The 14350-nt window shown below is 39.1% G+C and overlaps 1 long non-coding RNA gene across 3 annotated transcripts in view; it reads left to right on the top strand.

The window, feature by feature from the left end:
- The window catches only part of LOC119538413, a 97617-nt gene that overhangs the window by 62725 nt on the left and 20542 nt on the right, over positions 1-14350 (top strand). For 2 of the 3 annotated variants that reach the window (XR_005217553.1, XR_005217551.1), the window contains exons 1-2: positions 11427-11505; positions 13612-13790. The exons of the other annotated variant lie outside the window; for it this stretch is intronic. This is a non-coding gene — a long non-coding RNA (uncharacterized LOC119538413). Of the gene's footprint in view, positions 1-11426; positions 11506-13611; positions 13791-14350 lie in introns of those variants that run through there. 3 annotated transcript variants of the gene reach the window in all.

Below are 14350 nucleotides of genomic sequence, written 5' to 3'. Positions count from 1 at the left end.
AGAAAAAGCCATATTCTTTGATGCAATCTTGTGGGGCAGACAGAATAGTGGGGATTAAGTTGGAATGTTTGGATTAGGTTGTTTGCATGGAGATGTGCCCCACCCAGCTGTGGGAGGTGACTCTGGTGGGATACTCCCATGGAGGTGTGGCCCCACCCATTCAGGGTGGGCCTTGATCAGTGGAGCCATATAAAACATGCTGACTCAAAGAGACTGAACGGAGTGCAGCTGTGAGTGATGTTATTTGAAGAGGAGCAAGCTTGCTAGAGAGGAATGTCCTGGGAGAAGCCATTTTGAAACCAGAACTTTGGAGCAGATGCCAGCCATGTGCCTTCCCAGCTAACAGAGGTTTTCCGGACACTATTTGCCATCCTCCAGTGAAGGTACCCGATTATTGATGTGTTACCTTGGACACTTTATGGCCTTAAGACTGTAACTGTATAGCCAAATAAACCCCCTTTTTATAAAAGCCAATCCATCTCTGGTGTTTTGCATTCCGCAGCATTAGCAAACTAGAACAGACTGTTTTCAATATTTCCACCTTTTCCATTCCACTTTGGTTGTTTGATTTTAATGTCTCCTGAGAGATTTGATTTGATGGAGGAAGAGAACCTAAAATAATATAAAAATGGTAGTAGAAGTTGTGAGTCTAAAATTGGAGTATATAGGATTGAGGAGCCTGGCACATGGAAGGATCCACTGGACTCTTTGGCATGGTGGTTTCTGACCTGTGGTTTTCTCCTAAGATAGAAGCCCTTTGAGTCTTCTAGTCCAGAAGCAAAATTGGAGAAATATGTCTCGAAAGTGGATTTCAACCCTGCCAAGACAGTAGCTACATTATATGTCTTAGAAGTGGTACCTATCATAGTTCTTCCAAGAACTACTAGCGAATATTATCAACCTTGCTGAGGACTTGGTCATAACCTAATGACACACCATTTGCATTGTACCTCCTTGCATAGCACATAGCCCAATCTGCAGAAAGCACTCAGGAAATGAATATTCAACAACTATTTACAGAGCATCCTCTCTGTATAAGATCACACAATAGAAGCCTGGAAATATCAAGATAAATAAAATAGATTCTAAATTTAAGTTTCTTAACAGCAATGCCATTGACATTTTGGGCCAGATAATTCCTTGTTGTATGGAGCTATCTTGTTAATTGTAGAACATTTAGTAGCATCTCTGGCCTCTACCCATTAGATACCAGTAGCACTGCCAAATAGGGAAAATAAGAAATGTCTTCAGACACTGTCATATATCCCATGAAAGGCAAAATTGTCCCTAGCTGAGAATCACCTTTCTGGTATTTAAGGAGTTCTCAGTTTTGTATGGAGTAGTCTTGTACATATCTAACTTTCTCAATATTTTTGTCTCCACCAAGACTTTCAAACCAATGGTACTACCCCTTTTTCACTGATCTCTACTCCACTCATTTACTTACTTCTATCCTTATCTAGCTGATTTTCCAGGATCCATCATTATAATTACTTCCTTGCATATACCCCCAACTCCTTGGATCCTCTCTTGCTTTATCATAATTTCTTGTGTTATGATAATTCTGGTTAATGCCAACTCTCTGTCTATTCTATGTCCAAACCTACACAACTTAATGAGTCTAAGGAAACACAACCAGTTGTGCTGATTGAGCTTACCTTAAATTCATACTCACTAACCTCAAGTGGGCCCGTAATTCTGTCTGGCAATCAAACTATAATTCCCTACACTGTTAATTTTCCTATTCTCATTAATAATGTATAATCTGATATCATATCTTCTCCTCTCTCCCGAAACATAAAACTCCTCCTCTATCATCCTTACTCTCAACTGATGTCCTTTCTTTCTGTTTCTCTGAGAAAATTGAACAAGAAGAGAGATCTTTTGCAAGCTCTCACCACCACCATGTGGACATCTGAGAACACCCTTCACCTCTGCATTCAGTTTCCAGTGCTTTCTCAAGGACCTTGCGTCAGCAATTTTCCTTTCTCTCTTTGGCATCATTGATTATTTCCTTTTTATTGGAGTATTCCTATTACCATATGTGGTGTATTGAATTAGGCCCCAGAAAAACATGCTTTTAATCTTAGTCCCATCCCATGGGCATGGACCCATTGTAAATAGGATTTTTTGAAGATATTATTTTTAGTTAATGTGTGGCCAAATGAATCTGAATGGGCCTTAATCTGGATTATTGGAGCCCTTATAAGTGAAAGAAAGTCAGACATAGAAAAAGAAGGCTATAGAGAGAAGCTGGAAGTCAGTGGAACCCAGAAGAGAAAGGAGAGGACATTGCCATATGACAAGAAAGCCAAGGAACCCAAGGATTGCTGTTTAGCTGTAATGTTACCCTGGCAGGAAGCAAACCTTCCAGCCTCTCAAACAATGAGACAATAAATTTAAGCCAATTCATTGTGTGGTATTTTTCATAGCAGCCAGGAAACTACAATAGCATAAAAACATGCTGTTATTATTTCTTGAAAAAAAATTTAAAACATCCTTTGACTTCTGTTATACCATTGTTTTTAGAATATTTCCCCTTTCTCTGTTAGGGTTCATTGAGTTTCCTAAATCAGTGGGTTGATGTTTTTTAATCAGTTTTGGTAAATCCTCAGCCATTATCTCTTCAATTATTTCTTCTGCCCCATTCTCTCTTTCCTCTGGGACTCCAATTATATGTATGTTAGATGATTTGTGGCTCATCTATTTCTTATGTTCTGTTCTGTTCTTTTTATTTTTTTAGAGTTATAATAGTTTCCTAATATCAAATATTGTATTTTTCAGTTTTAGAATGGCCTAGAGATCAGCAACTGCAGATCATCAGTGGCCTAGGGCTGAGGGGGTAGATGAAGGAGATGGAACCATGGAGGGTGGGGCCATCTGGCAGAATCTGACCCACTGGAGATGGTGCAAGAGAAGAGAGTTAAGAGGGAGAAATACCCTAGATAATGCTCTTCTCTCATCTTCCAATCTCCTGCCAGTGACTCAGCAATGACCACTCTGCTTCATTAGCAGCAAGAAAACTGGATTCAGATTCACAAACACATGAAGCATAATGGGCTTCACCCAGAATCAAGAAAGGATAAAGGACTGGAAACAACTCAGAATCCAGAGCATGTCATGATTCCCAGGCACAGATTCTGATGCTCTAGTCAATCCGCACTTGGGATAGGCATGGCTATGAGAGATAAGGTTGTTAATATATGAAAAGCCTTAGCTCAGGGAAACCATCAGTGCTAGGGTCACTTCACCTTTTATATCAACTTAGTCACACAGTTCCTGCAAGTGTATGTGACTAGCCCCCATTCTCTGGGGCAGCAGCAACTCATCAATACATGGTCCTTATTTGGATTCCCATTTATCTTGGATATGGTAGAGGTAAATTCCTAGCAATTCCTTGATTTAATCTTACAAGGAGAATTAGTCAAGAGTAAAATCCTCAGGTATCCTTTTTTTATATTCAATTTTATTGAGATATATTCATATACCATACAATCATCCAAAGTGTACAATCAGTTGTTCATAGCACTGTCATATAGTTGTGCATTCATCACCCTGATCTATTTTTTGAACATTTTCCTTGTACCAGAAAAAGTGAAAATAGGAATAAAAAAAAAGTAAAAATGAACACCCAAATCATCCCCCCCATCATATTTTTCATTTAGTTTTTGTCCCCATTTTTCTACTCATCCCTCCATACAATGGATAAAGGGAGTGTGATCCACAAGGCTTTCACAGTCAGATTGTCATCCCTTGTAAGCTACATTGCTATACACTTGTCTTCAAGAGTCAAGGCTACTGGGTTGTAGTTGATGGTTTCAGGTATTTACTTCTAGCTAGTCCAATGCATTAAAACCTAAAAAGGTTATCTATGTAGTGCATAAGAATCTCCACCAGAGTGACTGCTCATCAACATTTGGAATCTCTCAGCCACTGAAACTTTATTTTGTTTCATTTCACATCCCCCTTCTGGTCAAGAAGGTGTTCTCAATCCCATGATGTCAGGTCCAGATTCATATCCAGGAGTCATAGCCCACATTGCCAGGGAGATTTACACCCGTGAGTGTGTGTCAGATTTCAGGTATCCTTTTAAACAGAGGAATGGTCAAGGAACCAGCTGTAAATCTTTCACTTCCAACCTCCTACTAGCTACTCCTAATTAGAAGCCAGTTGACAGTCAGTCAAGAAAAAATTTGCAGCAATTAGCTCTTGTTGAGAGCTGAACATGGGAGGGGCTCATAAATAGTCAAATAACTGGCTGACTCGCTTAAGCCTTTCCAGTTTTCTGCCTCTACCACTGTATCAAACTCCTCATCTAAGGTTACTAACAGCTTCTTTGTTTCCAAATATAACAGACAGCTTTCATCTTTCATCTTACCTGATCTATTTTTTTTTAAAGATGTGTCACATACCATACATTTCACCTATAAAGTGACAATTCCATGGTTTTTAGTATGTTCACAGAATTGTGCAGCCGTCACCACAAGCAATTTTAGAACATTTTCATCACCCCCAAAAGAAGTTCTGTACGCATTAGCAGTCATTCCCCCACTCAGCCTTAGGAAAGCACTGATCTATTTTCTGTCTCTCTGTATTTGCCTATTCTGGAACTTCCATATAAATGGAGTCATACAATGTGTAGTCTTTTATGTTTATCTTTTTTCACTCAGCATGTTTTCAAGGTTCATCCACGTTGGCACATGCATTAGTACTTCATTCCTTTTTATGGCTGAATAATATTCCATTGTATGGTATGCCAGTTTAGCTATATTATGACCCCCAAAATGCCATGTTCTTTGATGTAATCTTGTAGGGGCAGATGTATTTAGTCTTGATTATATTGGTTAGGTTGATTGGTTAACTGGAGCCCTATAAAAGCTCAGACAGAAGGAGCTCACTGCAGCTGCAGCTGCAGCTGAAAGACACATTTTGAACATGGCCATTGAAAGCTGACACTGACATTTTGAAAATGCCATTTTGAAACACAACCTGGTGGCAAGCAGATGCCAGGCATGTGCCTTCTTAGCTAACAGAGGTCTTCCAGATGCCAATGGCCTTTCTCCAGTGTTGGTGCCTTAATTTCAACATTTTCATGGCCTTAGGACTATAACTTTGTAACCAAATAAACCCCCTTTATAAAAGTCAATCAATTTCTGGTATTTTTCATAATGGCAGCATTAGCAAACTGGAACATATGGCTATACCACATTTTGTTTATTCATTCATCAGGGATGGTCATTTAGGTTCTTTTGACTTTTTGGCTATTATGAAAAATGCTGCTATGAACATTTGTTTACAAGTTTTTGAGTGAACATATGTTTTCATTTCTCTTGGATATATACCTAGGAATGGAATTGCTGGATCATATGGTAACTTTATGCATATCCATTTGAGGAACTGACAGATTGTTTTCCAAAATGTGCCATTTTAATTCCCTCCTGTAATTTATGAGGGTTCTGATTTCTTCACATCCTCACCAAAACTTGTTCTTCACTGACTCTTTGATTATAGCCATCCTAGTTGGTTGTGAAGTGCTGTCTCAATGCAGTTTTGATTTGCATTTCCCTAATGACTAATGATGTTAAGCATCTTTCCAGATGCTTATTGGACATTTGTATATCTTCTTTGGGAGAAATGTCTGTTGAGATCCCTTGTCCATTTAAAAATTGTTATTTTTATCTTTTTAGTTTTGAGTTGTAAGTGTTCCTTATATGTTTTAGCAAACCCCTTATCAGATATACAATTTGAAAAATATTTTCTCCCATTCTGTGGGTTGTCTTTTCTATTTGGCCTCTCATAAGTACTAAATATAGTTGAGTCACCCCCTAATTTTAGACTTCCTTGACTTTTTTTTTAATTAAATTCAGTTTTATTGAAATATACCATACAATCATCTATGGTATACAATCAGCTGTTGACAGCACCATCATACAGTTATGCATTCATCATCACAATTTATTTCCAAAAATTTTCATTGCATCAGAAAGAATCAAAATAAGAATAAAAAATAAAAGTAAAAAGAACACCCAAATCATCCCCCCCATCCTATTTTTCATTTAGTTTTTGTCCCCATTTTTCTACTCATCCATCCATATACTAGATAAAGGGAGTGTGATCCACAAGGTTCTCACAATCACACTGTCACCCCTTGTAATCTACATTGTTATATAGTCGTCTTCAGGAGTCCAGCCTGCTGGGTTGGAGTTTGACACCTTCAGGTATTCATTTCTAGCTACTCCAAAACATTAAAACCCAAGAGGTGTTATACATATAGTGCATAAGAATGTCCACCAGGGTGACCTCTCAATTCCATTTGAAATCTCTCAACCACTGAAACTTTATTTTGTTTCATTTTGGTCAAGAAGATATTCTCAATCCCACAATGCTGGGTTCAGATTCACCCCTGGGAGTCATATCCTGCATTGCCAGGGAGATTTACACCCCTGGGACTCGGGTCCCATGTAGGGGGGAGGGCAGTGAGTTCACCTGCTGAGGTGGCTTAGTTAGGGAGAGAGAGGGCCACATCTGAGCAACAAAGAGGTACTCAGGGGGAGACTCTTAGGCATAATTATATGCAAGTTTAGCCTCTCCTTTGCAGTAACAGCTTCATAAGGGCAAGTCCCATGATAGAGGGCTCAGCAGATCAAACACCAGTCCTAATGTTTGTGATGACATCTGCATCAGTCCAGGTGAGGAAGTCCAGCACTTCCACACTTTCCCCCAGCTCCTCAGGGGGGCCCTGTAAATATATTCTTATTCTCTGCCCAAATTACTTTGGAATGTGTCACTGTTTACTTCTAACCTATATTAACCTACCATATCTCACTTCCTATTCAAAGTTCCATGTAATTGTGGTGTTTGAACAAACCAACTGTAGAGTTATACTGTTTAGAAAATATAGATCCTGTGCCAAATAGACATCTCCTCCCTTGGTCTCACATGGAAGTTGAAGTTTTAAAACACAGTCAGTTTTGACCTTTACCCTTCAGCCCAGTTTGCCCTAGTCTTAACCAGATCTGCTTCATTCATATCACTAATTGAAAGACTTCCTTGACTTTTGTGACAATACCATCACACACCCCCCTTCACCCCCTGATTTTCCTCCTAATTTTTGGGGCTGCTTCTTCTTTGTATCCATTACCAATCTTTTTAAAACTTTAAATGCACATATTCAAGGTTTTTAAACTAAACTTTTGTTTTTCTTGCCACATACTCTCTAGCTGTTGTCATCCACATCTTCAAATATACTGATATTTTCCAAATTTATATTTCTTAGATTCTTTTCTGAGCCCCAAATTATATCCAAAATGACTTTTATACATTTCTGCTTGGATGTCTCATAGGAATCTCACAATCAGCTTGTACAAAATTGGATTCTTTCCTTCCATAGCAAACTTGCTTCTGATCAGTGCTGCCTACTCTCCTTCTTAGTGGCAGTATGACCTTAGGTAAGTTCCTAACCTATCTGCATCTGTTTCCTCATCAGAAAAATACTGTATAAATAATAATAGTTTTTATCTCTTAATTTTTTGTGTGTGAGGATTAAACAAGATAATATGTGGAAGGTGCTTAGAATACTAGCTGTTTCATAATAAGCAGTACATAATTATTAACTATTATTATCTTACCAATAACTGTTAACTCAGATATACCTGCCTGAAGTCTGGTTATGGCTGATACTTCTATTCCCCTTATTCTCTAATATAATCAGTCACCAGTGACACAGATTCAACCTTCTGGACTCAGTCTGCTTTCCTCTGACTTCACTGCCACTACTGTTCTGGTCTAAATTTCCCTAATTTCCTGCACCACTGGACAAACTTTCAAGTTTGTGTACTAGCATCCACTTTATCCAACCTCCCCAAGCATTCTTCACCCAACTCCTAGAACAATGTTTTCCAAACTTAATATAGAGAACCCATTTAAGGAAAAAAGAATTCTCAAGGAACACAGTTTGAAATACACTGCCTTAAGACTTTTGCTTGATGAAAATGTAAGTTTTGAATTTACTTTGTGATATTTTATGGCTGTAACTGATAGTCAACATTTAAAAAACAAATTCTCATAGAAACTTAACACCCTTAAGAATGCATCTGTGACACCCCGGACTCCAAGTATCTAGTTTTACACCTTCAGTGATCTTTAAAATCATAATTCTGATTATTTACTTTCTGATTAAAACCTTGAAGTCTTCTATTGCTCTTAGGATAAAACTCCAGATTTTAGGTGCAATCTTTAAGACCCTGCAACCTCTGGTCCCTGCCTATCTCTCCAGCATTATCTCACCGTCTCGTATAACCTTCTCCGTGCACATTGTGTTGCCACCTCAGTTTTTTTCAGTTACTCTAATACGTCAAGTTCCTTTCTGCCGCAAGGCTCTTGCATGTGTGGTTTTCCTTACTTGATGCTCTCAGATGGTGCTACTACTCATCCCCTCAACTGGCTCCTTCATCCTTCAACTTCTTCAGAGATGCTTTCTCTGCACTTCCAGACATGGCTTTCCCCCATTATCCACTCTTGGCACTCTATACTTTCCTTTATAGCACTTACGGGAATTGCAGTTAATTTGCAACTGCATTATTGCAACTGAATTGTTTCTTAACTGCATTTGTGTTTAATACCTGTCTCGCCCAGAAGACTGGGTTCCTGGAGGGCAAAAGTCTTTCTTGTTAATTATTATATCCACCACGCCATGCAAGATTCCTACTAAAAGGTTCTCAAGTATTTGCTGAAAGAAACCACCTCTGACACTATGCCAAATGATAAATAACTCATGTGGTAGATAATCTCATTGGAACAAATACTAGAAATTTAAACTGTAATAAACCAGAAAAGAAATGTAAACTGTTGAGGTGGCTTCCATCAGGAACAAGAGGGAATTCTTTAGATGGATTATAAGCATTTGGGATTTGGAGTCTAGATGCCCAATTATTAAGTATGTTAATAGCTGTCTTTTCAGCATTTCTTTATCTAATCAAGCAGATCTTTTAGATAAACTAGACTCCTTTTGTTTCACCTCTTTTCCTGTTGATAAACAAGATTTATGTAATTTTGGTTATTTGCTTGACTTACAGAGGTTGAACATTGAGGAGTAACCCAGGTACCAAGATGTCTAGTAAACCCAGATATTTCTGGGATGATAGACCAAGCAAGATAAGGCTCTAAGAGTTCACAGGAAGATCAGGAGATACCTGTCAGAATAAGCTACTCTGAGTTTAGAGCAAATGGCAGCTGGTCCCTAAAATATACCATATATCTAGGTAAGTTATAATTCAGTCCAAGAGGCTACTCAGTAAGTTATGTTCTGTCTTCCTAACTTGACAAACCATCCTTCATAATGACCTGAAAAGAAATTTGAATTTAGAATTCTGAGTCTTCAATGTTCTATGCTGGAACATTGCAATATGGTAGGAGTTATTCTCTATCTTTACTCCCCTACCTCCACCATGGCCATAGTCAAATTTCCCTTCTCTTCCCAAACCCACTCTGACTTGCATTGTAAGTCCATTTCCACTGTCCCTTCTCCTACCCACCAGGGCCTATGGATTAATCCCCTCCATCTTCCCAACCTCATTCTGACCTGCATTGTTATGGGCCTCAGGTGTGTGTGTGTATGGACATTCAGATGACTTGTCTGAGTTCCATCCATATTTTCAGCTGGCAGCTGCCCACTGGGCCCAAGGGTACTGACATGTGGGATGATAGACCCTGGTAAGAGGCTCATGCAGGCCTTGGATGTAAGCTTAGAGCTATTTGGGCAGAGAATTCTGGGGGCTTGAGTCCTGGGTGGACATGTCTTCTTGGTCCTACACATCTCTTGCCCCATGGGAAGGGCACAGTGGAGAAGGCCAGAGTGGAGCCCTCTAAAGCATGGGTCACTGAGAAGGGGCCCTTCCTTCCCAGATCTGAGGATAATACAAAATGGTTTAGTAGCAAACTGATTTATCCCATTTCTTTTTTCCTATCATGATAGATGGGTGTCTAGAAAAGTTAAAACTTCTACATTGGGGGAAGTTTTACTTATTTTATTTTATTTATTTATTTTTCTCTTCTGGAAAGGCTTTGTTCAGACTGTTGATCCTGGACCTAGGTCCAATGTCATGCTAGTTGGACTAGTCTCAGATTTCTTTTAGGTTGTTCCACATCCTCAAAAGGTCATGCCTACTAGCACAAATGCTTTACAAAGTTTATAGTATAGAGATGTTGGAAATATCAGGAGAAAATATGAAGGAAAGTAGGATTTGGATTCCTTATTTATTCCTCATTGATTCATAAAATAAAACGTTTATTGAGCAACCTCTATGAACATCTAATTTCTTATTTTAAATCATTACCTTACATTTAAAATCAAAGGACACTGAGGATTGATTACTTTGGTGGTTTATAAAAAACCTGAAGGCTGTAATATAAAAGAGATTTAAGAGAAATGGAAATATCTGAAGAAAAATTGGAGGCCTTCTCCACTCCCTCTCCGATCAGCAATACCACAGACCTCTCTGCTAAGGCTTATGAAAGTGTGAGTGTCCCCGAATCACCTGGGGCAGTTGTTAAAAACACAGGCTCCTGAGCCCTGCCCTTGTCCCTCTTAGTTAGACTCTGGGAATTTGCATTTTTGACAAGAGCCTGTGGTGACTCATATTTTCATATGTACAGTAAGCTTCCAGCTATTACAGAAGCTGTTGGACTGGAGTAGACTTAGGGCATCTGTAGTTTTACAGAGTGTGCCAGATAATTCTGATAATTAATTTAAGGTTTGGGCTATTGGACTATATGTCCTTTAGAGCAACATTTTCCAAGTCAGTGGTTCTCAAAGTGTGGTCCTTGGGCCAGCAGCGTCAGTAGCAACTGGGAGCTTATTAAAAATGCAAATTCTCAGACTCCATTCCAGACCTACTAAATAGAATCTCAGGACATGCAGCCCAACAATCTTGTTTTAACAAGCCCTCGAGATGATTCTGATGTTACTAAAGTTTGAAAATCACTGGCTTGTAATATCCATCTAAATGTCATTCCCCAACAATTCAATAAACACACATTGACATTCCCTGAGCTTTCTCTTCTAACAGGGACTTGGGAGGGCCTGAAGTTCTTGAAGCTTTGCCAAATGCCACTTTATCTGCATACTGGTTTTAGTACTGGAGTAATCAGGAGAATGTCAACGTTCAGAAAGTAGAAAAAACTGTTTCTCTGAATATATAAAATGGTGGTGATTTCTATAAAGATGTTTTAGTTTCTTCTCTACACTTTCCATCTTTTCCAAATATTAAACAATTCATCAGCAAAACCACAATATACATTCCTGGAAATTGTGGAACTGGCAAACTGATTTGCAAATGCAATCAGCTGGCTATGGCAATGAATATAAAATCACCTCAAGCAGGCCAGACTCTTCCAACTTCCTGTGTATTTCAGGCATCCTTGGTTGGGAGTTGACATGAAGGATTTTGTGGGGCTGCAATCTTCTCCTTCTGTGGGGGATTTTGGCCCTTTCTGAGCAAGAGTCAGGTATGAGAGAGGACCCTCATGTTTTGTTGTTTGAAGGTGTAGATTCTTAGTGGTTGCTGGGCCGTTGCTGTTTGCTATTTTGAATAGAAGTGAGTGTTAGGTCAGAGTCGTTCAGGAATCCATACAATGCAGCGAGTCAAAGTTTAAGTATAAAGTTTAAGATTTATTAGAGGAAGAAAGCAGGTGGGAGCCAGCAGAAAAGAAGAAAAAAGATGGTTGCTCCGGCTCTCTGAGAGCAGCATTTTTTAACGAGAAAAGGAACCTACGTTGGGAAGGGTGTCTGCTATGGTGTTCTGTCCCTCGATTGGGTAAGTGCCTATCTAGTTTTGGGCTGATTGGTTGCTAGAATTCTGAGTCAATATTCTTTTTAGGAAAGCAGCTGCGTTATCTAACTAGGGAGAGCAGGCCTTTTTGTTTGTTCGTCTTATGGACCTATCTGACCTTGCCTTACTCACTTTTGAGGCGCCACTGTGGCTGGAACAGCCTTGAACAGCTTTGAACAGCCTTCATTCTTTAGATTATGGGGCACCTGTTTTCTGTGAGATTAGCTGCAGGGCCCCTGGGTTAGAAACTCCTTCTACATGTTAGTTTCTTCTTCTGGGATCTAACGGTGAATTGCCAATCTATTTGGCTGACTTTTCAGTAGTGTTTCTTTCTTTTGTCCTCCACCTCCCCCTCAAAGCAGGTGCTTTATCTGATTTATCCTTATGCTTGGGAAAGCTGTATTTTCTTATTCTTCTTTCTAGATGTAAGCATTTCCCATCATTTATCTCTCTACCCATTCACTCCACCTGGAGGAAAACATTTCTTTGCTTAAGGGTTCAGCTTGCTCTTCCATTTTCCATCCTGATCTCCTACTCACAATCCAGCCACCTGTGTCCAGACATCCCCTGCACCTTCCTAACTGATTGTGTGTTGGTTCCAAATCAAGTTGTGGAAACAACGCTCATCATTCTTTCTCTTCTCACCTCTTATTTTTCCTAAGCCATAAAGTTGTGATATTTTCATGTCTCTTGTTTTATTTGAAATCCACTTTGTCCATGTATCCTACATATGACTTATTTTACAGTAACCTTTCTTATCTAAGCTATATATTTTTCATTATTAAAAAGTCACTGGTCAAATATATTTAAATCATCAAATATGAACTTCTCTGGGTCAGTGGAAGTTTCTTTATTATTTGAGTTCCTTTTTCTCAGTTTTTATTTAATCATAGACTGAACTCATATTTGACTTATAATTTCATTGTCTTTAATAATCATGAAATAATAAAAGTGAATTTTAGAGGGCAAAAAAAGAGTCACTGGATAGAATTACTAGATAGAAAGTAAATTTAACATTTTGTTATTTCTAGTATTTCCTTAGTATGAAAATATAGTTGTAGATATCTTTATAGGACATATAGGATATGTATTCACATACTTGTCAAAAAACTGTCTTAGGATATGTTCCTAGTAGTAGAATTAATGGAGAAAATACCATTGTAGCAGTACAGCTATGGATACTGGTTTGGGTTGATTATCAGACTTACCAGACACAAATAGGCTTTAATATAAGACTATATTTACTTGGTTTTATAGAAGGATACAGGGCAGAAGATATAGTGGGTGCAGGTTTTCACCTCATTGGGAGGTCCAGCAGTGACCTGAGTATAGAGTTTTCTTTGTCCTTCACCCACATGGGGGTATGTAAGCTGCCACAGATTAGTGCCTGAAGCTACAGAGAAAGGACAGTGTCACTATCCCACCATCGTTTACACGGTCCAAGTCATGTAGACCCAAGGCCCGCGTACCAACTCATGGCTCCCTCAAACCCAGGGACAGTCCTACCCAGCAAGCAATGCAGATATGACCTTCCACATTAGCTTAACGCTGTAGTTTATAAGGGAAACGGTATTTGTCAGAGACGGATTTCCCTAGGTAGGTGACCTGACATTCATCCTTCACTCACAACTATTACAGCTTCATCTAAACAATCACATTGCATCTCTCAAGGTGTTCCAGGGGGTATCTTTTTTTCACAAAAGACTGCTCAGACTTTCTCCGACTGTCCTCTGTGACAAATTTGCCATGTGAGTCTTTCTTTTTTTTTTGGTTCTTTCAACAGTGTTAATAGGATGTACTTCCTCTATGTTCTGGGCTGTAGTTGGATTGACCCTACTTGGTAAAAATCACTTTTTGCATTCTGCTGAAGTGTCTCTGGGAATTGGTTGTCCTGTAATCAACACAACTAAGAAAGGATATGAGTTTAAGGACCCTGTCACCAAGTGTGGGATTCAGAAAGAGGTAAGAGCTGTGACCATTTCACATAATTAACTAAATCCCAGATCTTACTTTGCAGTGGTACTTTGTTTAGTGTTAGTATAGTCAAGGCCAGAAATGAAGAGCATGTTCATTTTTATGATATTTGGTGTGGTGGTTTGAGGCTGTATGCACCAGAAAAACATGTTCTTAAATCTAATCCATTCCTGTGGTTGTGCACCCATTTTAAGTAGGACCTTTGGACGAGGTTACTTCAGTTAAGGTGTGGCCCACCTCAGTCAGGATGGATCATAATCCTATCACTGGAGTCCTTTAGAAGAGAATGAAATTCAGACAGAGGAAGAAAAAGCCACAGGAAGCAAGATACTGAATCTGGAAGAGAAGGAAGAGACCAGGAGATGCTACCATGTGCCTTGCCATGTGACAAGCTAAGGACCAAGGTTGCTGGCAGCCAGCCCCAGAGTGCCACAGTCTTCGGGGAGAAAGCATCATCTTGATGACACCTTGATTCAGACTTTCTTTTATCCTCAAAACCATAAGCTAGTAAATTCCCATTGTTTAAGTTGACCCATTTCATGGTATTT

The sequence above is a fragment of the Choloepus didactylus genome, chromosome 6 (assembly GCF_015220235.1).
Source record: "Choloepus didactylus isolate mChoDid1 chromosome 6, mChoDid1.pri, whole genome shotgun sequence".
NCBI lineage: Eukaryota > Metazoa > Chordata > Mammalia > Pilosa > Megalonychidae > Choloepus > Choloepus didactylus.
Note: the sequence above shows the minus strand (reverse complement) of the source record. Positions and strands in the feature narration are given on the sequence as shown.